The sequence below is a fragment of the Elephas maximus genome, chromosome 14 (genome assembly GCF_024166365.1).
Source record: "Elephas maximus indicus isolate mEleMax1 chromosome 14, mEleMax1 primary haplotype, whole genome shotgun sequence".
NCBI lineage: Eukaryota > Metazoa > Chordata > Mammalia > Proboscidea > Elephantidae > Elephas > Elephas maximus.
The window spans coordinates 10585666-10594253 of record NC_064832.1 but is presented as its reverse complement, the minus strand read 5'-3'; the positions used below and the strand labels follow the sequence as shown (position 1 = coordinate 10594253).

General features: G+C 34.6%; 1 pseudogene; it reads right to left on the bottom strand.

Annotated features, from left to right (window-relative positions):
* Nucleotides 1–4341: 4341 nt before the first annotated feature.
* Nucleotides 4342–5266, bottom strand: LOC126058423 (olfactory receptor 2AK2-like; annotated as a pseudogene).
* Between the last annotated feature and the right edge of the window lie 3322 nt (nucleotides 5267–8588).

Here is an 8588-nt window from a genome sequence, read left to right as displayed (position 1 = left end):
AATTTGAAATATTTTGTCTCATTATTCTCTAAATCACCTTCCAGAGAAAACTCCAGGGGCCAAACAATCACTGAGTCAGTTTTAGGATGAAACACAGGTGTTTAGGAACCCTAATCTCAGATTTTTACTGAACGATTGAGTCCTATGAATAGTCAACATTTGCCTCACATTCAGTCACTTGTGGAAGGATTTCTAGAATATTGAAGTGATATTTGTAAGTTTTGAATACTGTGAAACTTGTACAGTTGCTGGCATTTTCTTTAAGAACAAGAGAGCAAAAATACAAATATAAAATTGATATGACTGTGGAAGAGGCCTGCACAGGTGAGAGGATCTGCAGTTCAAGTTTCTTATGTTTCAGTGAAAACCTACCTCTGAAGTTAGGTTTGATACCTTTAAGTGGTGCTTGTTGTTATTGTTTTATTATTATTATCACCTGATATTGCATGAGAAAAATATTTGTGTATTATACACAGACAGTTGTCAGCTACTTTGGATGGGTATGAGAACATGAAAACCTAGAACTCTTCCTGTGGCATAAAAAGAGAAATATCTCTCAGGGGCCCATATATTAAATCAGGGAGTAAAAGTGGAGCGTGATGGTGGAAGGTAGGATGGGGGTGACTCACTCTGTCTGAATTGCAGAAGCAGGAATGTATTACTTGCTCTCTTGATTCATAGATTATCTAATAATAGCATCTACCGCTAATATTGTTTATTAAAAATTAAATTAGTTAACACATGCAAACAACTTACAATGTTGTCCAGCATGCTGCAAGCCCTTAATAAATATTAGCTTAATGATGAGTATTAATGATGATGGTGTTTTTACTGCCTTTTTGGATTATTATTTTACATAAACTAAGATAGATTCAAGGATGGAAGCATCTCCTCCACTGCTTTGCTCAAATGTGGACACAAATCCTTCTAAAATCTTTCCCCATCCCAGTGTGACATGGTTCTACTAAAGTTTCAAGAGAAAAAGAAACAAAACTAGAACAAACTATCTACAGGGAGAATTACTTAAAATAAGCCCTGTACATACAGTCACTCTCTCTGATAAGGTTCAAAGACCTCAAGTTTGGTATTGAAGAAATCTGAAGTATAAGAGAGTAATCAGTAAATAAACAGAGAGAGATAAATGAATGAATGAATAAACAAATAAGCAGAGATATCAAGTTTGGTTCTCCAGAGCTCTAGCCAAAACCTGATTTTTGTGTGTTCCCCTGACATCCTACAATTTTGTTGGATTTGTATATTAAATCTAATAGTTTATTTTTGTTTTTGTTGGTTTGTTGTATGTGAGCGTGTGTATTCTCTGTTGTTGTTGTTAGGTGATGCCAAGTTTGTTCTGACTCATAGCGACTCCTGTGTACACCAGAAGGAAACACTGCTCTGTCCTGTGCCATCCTCACAATCATTGTTATGCTTGAGCCCAGAGTATTTCTTAGGATATTCTCTATATAAGATCATGTCATTTGAATAGGAACAAATTTACTTCTTTTCAAATTTGAATGCCATTTCCTGTTTTTTTTTTTTTCCTAACTTTTCTGGCTAGTATTTATGTAATAATATGGAATAAGAGTTGTGAAGTCAAGCATCCTTGTTTTGTTCCTGATGTTAAGGAAAAACTTTCAGTTTTTCACCAATGTGAGTGATGTGAGCCGTGGGCATTTCATAACTGTCCTTAATCAGATACAAGCAGTTTCCTTACATTTCTAGTTTGTTGGGTGATTTTATTATGAAAGGGTATTGGAGTGTGTCAAATGATTTTTCTGCATCAATTAATATAATCATTTTTGTTCATTCTCTTAATTAATTGATATTTATGTTTAACCACTCCTGCATTTGTGGGATAAGTTTCACTGGGTCGTGGTGTATAGTCCTTCCAATATGCTGCCCTATTTGGTTTGCTAGTATTTTGTTGCAATTTGCTGCTGAATTTGGTTTGTTAGTATTTTATAGAAGATTTGCTTCCATATTCATAAGGTATATTGTGATTTATTTATTTATTTTTGCTTTGGTATCAGGGTGATAATGTCATTCTAGAATGAGTTGCCTTCTATTTTTTGGAAGAGTTTGAGAAAGATTATTGTTAATTTCTATCTGGTATCTTTTTATAATTTCTATCTCCTTACTGGCAGTCTCTATTTGTGAAGACATTATTTCACTGGTTACCTTTAGTCCTTTTTACATGGTATCCATTAGCACCTTGAACATATTTAATACAGTTTATTTATATTATTTCTCTAGTAATTCCAGTATCTGAGTTGACCCAGGGATTGTTTCAAATTTATTTATTTTTTCCTGTGAATGAGCCATGTGCTCCTGTTTATTTGCATGCCTAATATTTTGTTGTTGCTGTTGTGGAAAACTGAACATTGTGAATTACAAACCATAATTATTAAAATTATTGACAATGGATTAAAAACAATCATGTCAGTGATTATCTTAAATACTTCACAGAAAATGTATACTTTCTTCCAATACCATTATTCATGCACTGTTTTAGCACTGGTTGGATTTTATCGTCATGGCTTATATCCAATTTTATATTTAGTGCCAGGTAGTTTAGCAAGTCACTGCATTATTTATTATCAACAATCTTAGACTCTAAGAATTTCTCTTGTATTGCTGAATGGAATACAAATGATTAAACCCACATTGCAATAACACATTCATAGCTGTACATGTACTTAAAATATGACCAAGCGATTTCAATCTTTGATGTATATACAAGATAATTCAGTTAATATGTTCTCAAAAAGCATTTGTACAGGAAGTTTTATGGCAGTTTTATTCATGATAGCCAAACATTTCCTGCATCAGAATGGAAACAATTGCTCAGGAGCCATATAATGGAATGTAGCTTTGTAATATAAACGATAGAGTTACAGAGACACACAAAAATATGGTTAAATCTTTTAAATATGTTGACTAAAAGAAGCCAGATATCAAAGAGAACTTTTTTTTTTCTGATGCCAAAGTTTCTACCCAATGGTGATGAGAAATAAGAGCTTCTATTTAATGGTGATAGAAGTCAGAATAATGACTGCGTTTGTGGGGCCAAGAGGTCAACATAAAAGTAGCACAAGAGATGCTGAATGATGAAAACGCTCCACCTGTGGCTTCCCCCAAACTGTAATCATGACAACTCCATACTTCCAATTATTTAGTCCAAGTCTTAGCCCAATTCTGAAGCGTTTCATATTCCAATGTGTCCACAAAACTCAAATATCTGCTTTCTCCCAGTCTCCTGAATCTGGCCAGCTTTTGCTCCTCCACTAATATCACTTCAATCCAAGGCCATATTTTGTCACACCTGGGCTACTGCAATGGCCTCCTTGTGTTCACATCAATTCTATACTCACAACTCAGCAATGGTTGCCCAGCACTTTGGGTTAAAATCCAGAATCCTCATACTGATCTAATTTATACTACATGTTCTGGCCCCATTAAATCTACCTATTGCCTAAGTCTCACCAATTTACTCCTTGATCTTTTGTGACTATGAAGGACATGTTCCCATCACAGGAAGTTCTCACTTGCTCTTTGCTCTTCCCAGAACACTCTTCCTCAGATGTCCACTTGATTCTCTTCCTTAACTCCTTTTAGTCTGATAAATTGTCACATTCTTGTTTCTCCCTTCTCTATTTTACTTATAATTGCAAACATCTTTTAGTTTCCCTATTCCAATTTTCCACCTAGTTTTTCTTCATGGCAATTAATACTTTTTGATATACTGTACAATTTATGCATTAATTTTATATATTGTCTTTCTCCTCACAATGAAATGTAAACTTTAAGAGAGCAGACATTTATGTCAGTTTTATATTGCTCAATCCCATATCACCAGTGCCTATAATTGCATCACATACAAAGTTAAAGCATTAAAACTTTTGTTCAATGAATGAAAGAATGAGTGGATATATGAAATCTGCTCTATACTACAGTTTGGTCATCATATATATTATCTAGATATTATGCATTTTGAAATAAATTATATTTTCTATGCATTTTATTTCAGCAAATTAAAGAAGAAAAAATATTTGCTGTGACATAGGAGTATTGTGTTTATGGGTCCTAAATCTACTGCTTTAGAAGATAAACGACATAGATAATGGCAACCATTCTCTTGCTTATACATTGTAAATCAATCCAGTTCCAATAGTAATGATTTAGTTATTTCTGAAAAGAGTAGAAATGAAGGCATTTGTCTAATTATTTATTTTGTAAACATTTCTTTGAGCTTACATCTCTCTAGACAGTAGGCTAATCAAATCATGTTGTTCAGTCTCAAACTATAAAGGGTTCCTAAAGTCATATTTTCTGTACAAATGTCTATTTTCCCAAAACTCCTTTCCTAGCCCCCATGACCTCCTTATTCCTCAGACTGTAGATAAATGGGTTCAGAAGAGGTGTAATGATACTGTAAAATACTGCCACCACTTTATCTTCCTCAGGGTAATGCAAGGTGTGTGGTCTTGTATAGGTGGAGAGAGTAGCCCCATAGAATAGGCTTGCCACAATCAGATGAGAGGAACACGTGGAGATGGCTTTTGTCTGCCCTTTACCTGAGCTCATCTGGTACACCACAATAAGCACTCAGGCATAGGAAGCCAGAATGGCCATGAATGGTAGTAGCAGAACGATAAGGACACTAAAGAGGACAGTATACTCATACTGGGAGGTGTCCTGACACACCAAAGGCATTAGAGATGGAACTTCACAGAAAAAGTGGTTAATGATCCGAGATGTACAGAATGGAAGTTGAAATACATGCAATGTATGTATTAAAAGCATTGATAGAACTACTGGCCCATGCACATGTGACCATGGACAAACAGATCGTCTTGCTCATGAGCACAGGATAATGTAAAGGGTGACAGATCGCTACATATCTATCATAAGACATGAAACCAAGACGAAGAGCTTCAGTTCCACCAAGGGTCAAAACCACAAAGGTTTGAATCTTACAGTCTAAAGAAGTAACAGTCTTATCATTTGACAGGAAGTTTGCTGCCATCTTGGGTACCGTGGTGGAGATGTACATCATGTCAATGAAGGAGAGCTGACTGAGGAGGAAGTACATGGGAGTGTGGAGCGGAGTGTCCAGTTGGATGAGGTGGATCAGTATGATATTCCCCATCAAATTCACTGAGAAGAGGCCCGCAATGGTAACAAAGAGGACGGTGTTCATTTGGCCATATTGGAAAAGGCCAAGAAGTATAAATTCTGCTCCAAAAGTTTGATTTTCTGTCTTCATGGCTTAGATAAAAATAAAGCAGACAATATCTGAAAATTCAATGTAAACAACATTGAATGTCCTTCAGAAGAAAACAAAATGATTATTAAATGCAGTAGAATTTCCTTGAATCACTTTAGGTGACTATTTCTCCCCGTTTCTATACACTGAATCTGTGTCTGTTGAGCAATGGCCAATTTGAAAAAAAAAAAGATGATAATTTTTTTTTTTTTACTTCTTACAGAATAAAAATATTATCTGGAAATAAACATTTAGATGATTTGCCAACATGAGTTTTTTCTCCCCTTTTAAATATCTTCAAGATGAGAGATTGGAGATGTGCTTACTTGGTATGAGAAAAAAAAATCTTTCACTCCATTCATTTAAATAATTAAACAGGACAGTGATGTTCAAATATGATATAATATTCTTACAAAAAGCATTTCTTTCTCCATTTCTCAATTTTGAAATTATATTGGCTATAGGTTGTAATAAATGTTATGTTACCATTTGTATGTCAGGAATACTACAACTCTTACAAATGAATTGGTGGTTATTTCTATAATGTCTGTAATTGTATGTGGAAATTTGTTGCCCAGGCAAAAAACAAATATGCAAGACCTTTAAGAAGGGCTGGAGAAAGAAACATTAAAATGTTATATTAGCAATTATTAATCTAAGTTTAACTCAAGGAACATGTCAAGAATGGCATTTTGAATTTGACTTGGTCCTTTTATATTAATAGGGGAAATTTACATTTAAACTGCACTTGGACGAAATGTCAGTTAGTAAAATGTTATTACTTGCTCCTCAGTTGAGATATGGAGTCAAAAGGTATTGATGCCCCATTAAAATTTGAAAGTTTTAGATAATTGTTATTACAAATATTGCTCAACAAAGTTGAGAAATTAAAATTATTTTCAGTAAAAACTAGTCAGCTTTAATACAAAGTGTGACAAATAAGAAAATTGGCAATACCAACTGTTGATTACACATACATGCAAATATAAATACAATTCTAGCATATAGAATTCAATGATCTATCATAAAGTTTTATTTATTGTTGACCTGACTATACTTGGTCCAAGGTGCAGTCACTTAGGCTAAGCCCCACATCAGCAAACCAAACCTAAGTCTAGTTTCTGCAAATGCCTGACTTCCCAGAAGCCAAAATGTGAGTTAACCAATTAAAACTTGCCTGCTGAGTTTAACCTGGTTCAAAACGTTCCATTAATCCCATCCCCATCACCAGAACTGTTAAAAACAAAATTTTTACAAAATTAAATTTGTATAAGAACTCATAACCTGTAGTTGCTATTCATGAATTAGAAAGCTCTTGTCTGAAACTTCCCATTCATAAATTGCAAGTTAAACTTATGGGTTCATATACAAACCTAATCTTGTAGAAATTTGGTTTTTAACATTATCTATAGTCAGCCAAGTTGGTATAAACTGAGGCACATTTGACTATAAATAATCATATCACTAAGTTATATAGGAAAGATACTACACACATTTCATATATTCTAAAAAGCTTTGATCCTATTGAACCGTCATTCTTCATTATAGGCCTTTCTCAAAGAACAGTGCTTTTCTCTAAAACAGCAAACACAGTGATATAAAATAATGATGGATGTTTGTATAATTCAGAAAAAAACAAAGACTTATTCTAACAACATTATTTTTTTGAATGTTCTAACCCATGAAATAGAATATGACAAATAAAAATAACAACCCAAAAAAGAAAAAATTTTTTTCTATTTAAAAGCTTTACTGTTTTTGAAAACCTAATAAATGAAAAACACTTAACTTGCTGAAAGTGTTCGATAAATTGTATAAATTATAATTTACAGTTAGCAACGTTCTAATACATTATATTTTTAATATTCTTAAAATTTTTCACCTTAGTAATAACAATACTCAATGACAATAAAATATTATTTAAATATGGTTATCGAAAAAACGGTTTATGTTTTAAAAATATCAAATGCAAACACACGTAACTGAAAGGACAAAATAAATGTCATTGCAAGCTAGTTCACTGTAAACCAATTGATGTAAATACAATCTAGATTTCAAGACAGGTTATATATTTCAGACCATGAAGCAATTTTTTAATAAAAATCTGAAAGAAAATGATCAAGTTAAAAAAAAAAATGTCGATAAGAGAATGAAGAGGAGGAAATACAACATGTAAAATTTTATGGATATAAACGTGATAAAATAGCATGATAATTGGGCGTGATAGAAAAACAGGAAAGTAAGAATACAATAGCTGTAGAAGTTATAAGGAGTCTTGATTCTGGTGTAGTGATTATAGCACTGAGCTGGTAACTGAAAGGCAGGCGGTAGTTGGAACCCACCAGCTGCTGAACAGGAGGAGAAAGATGTGCCAGTCTGCTCCTGTAAAGATTTACAGCCTTGGAAACCCTGTGGGGCAGTTCTACTCTGTCCTATAAGGTCACTATGAGTTGCAATTGACTCCATGGCAGTGGCTTTATAGAAGTTATTATATATCATCAATAAATTATATACTCTGCCCATTGCCTTGGAGTCAATTCCAATTCATAGTGACCCCCGGGCAGAACAGAACTGCACCATAGGGTTTCTAAAGCTACAATCGGTACAGAAGGAGCCCTGTTTGTGCTGTGGTTATGTGTTTGGCTGATAACAGAAGAGTTGGTGGTGTGATCCTACTAGGTGCTTTGAGGGAGAAAGATGTGGCAGTCTGCTCCTGTAAAGATTTACTGCCTTTGAAACCTACTTTGTCCTATACGGTCACTATGAGTTGGAATCTACTGGATGGCAGTGGGTTAATCTTTATAGAAACAGGCTGCCACATCTTTCTCCCTTGAAGTTCCTGGTAGGTTCCAACCCCTGACCTTTGGGTTAAAACCCAATGCTTAACCACTGTACAGCCAGGGCTCCTTCAATAAAATATGTAGGGAAGTCTGTTCTTTTTGTGAATTTGATTGTCTGTTCTACATTTTCTCCCACTCTGTCCAGGACTCTCTGTTGTAATCCCAGTCAGAGCAGAGAACCCTGGAGACTATGGCCCCTGGAGATCCTTCTAACTCAGAACTGAAGCCACCCCCGAAGTTTACCTTTCAGCCAAAGTAAGACAGGCCTATAAAACGAACAGTATATGACATCAAATGGGCTACACCTGCCAAAAAACAGAGAAGAGAAGGCAGGAAGGGACAGGAAAACTGGACAAATGGAATGTGGGAATGTGGGGTGGAAAGGGGGAGAGTGCTGACACAATAGGGATTGCAGCCAATGCCATGAAAAAAATTGTGTATAAATTTTTGAATGACAAAGTAATATAAACATATATATGCAA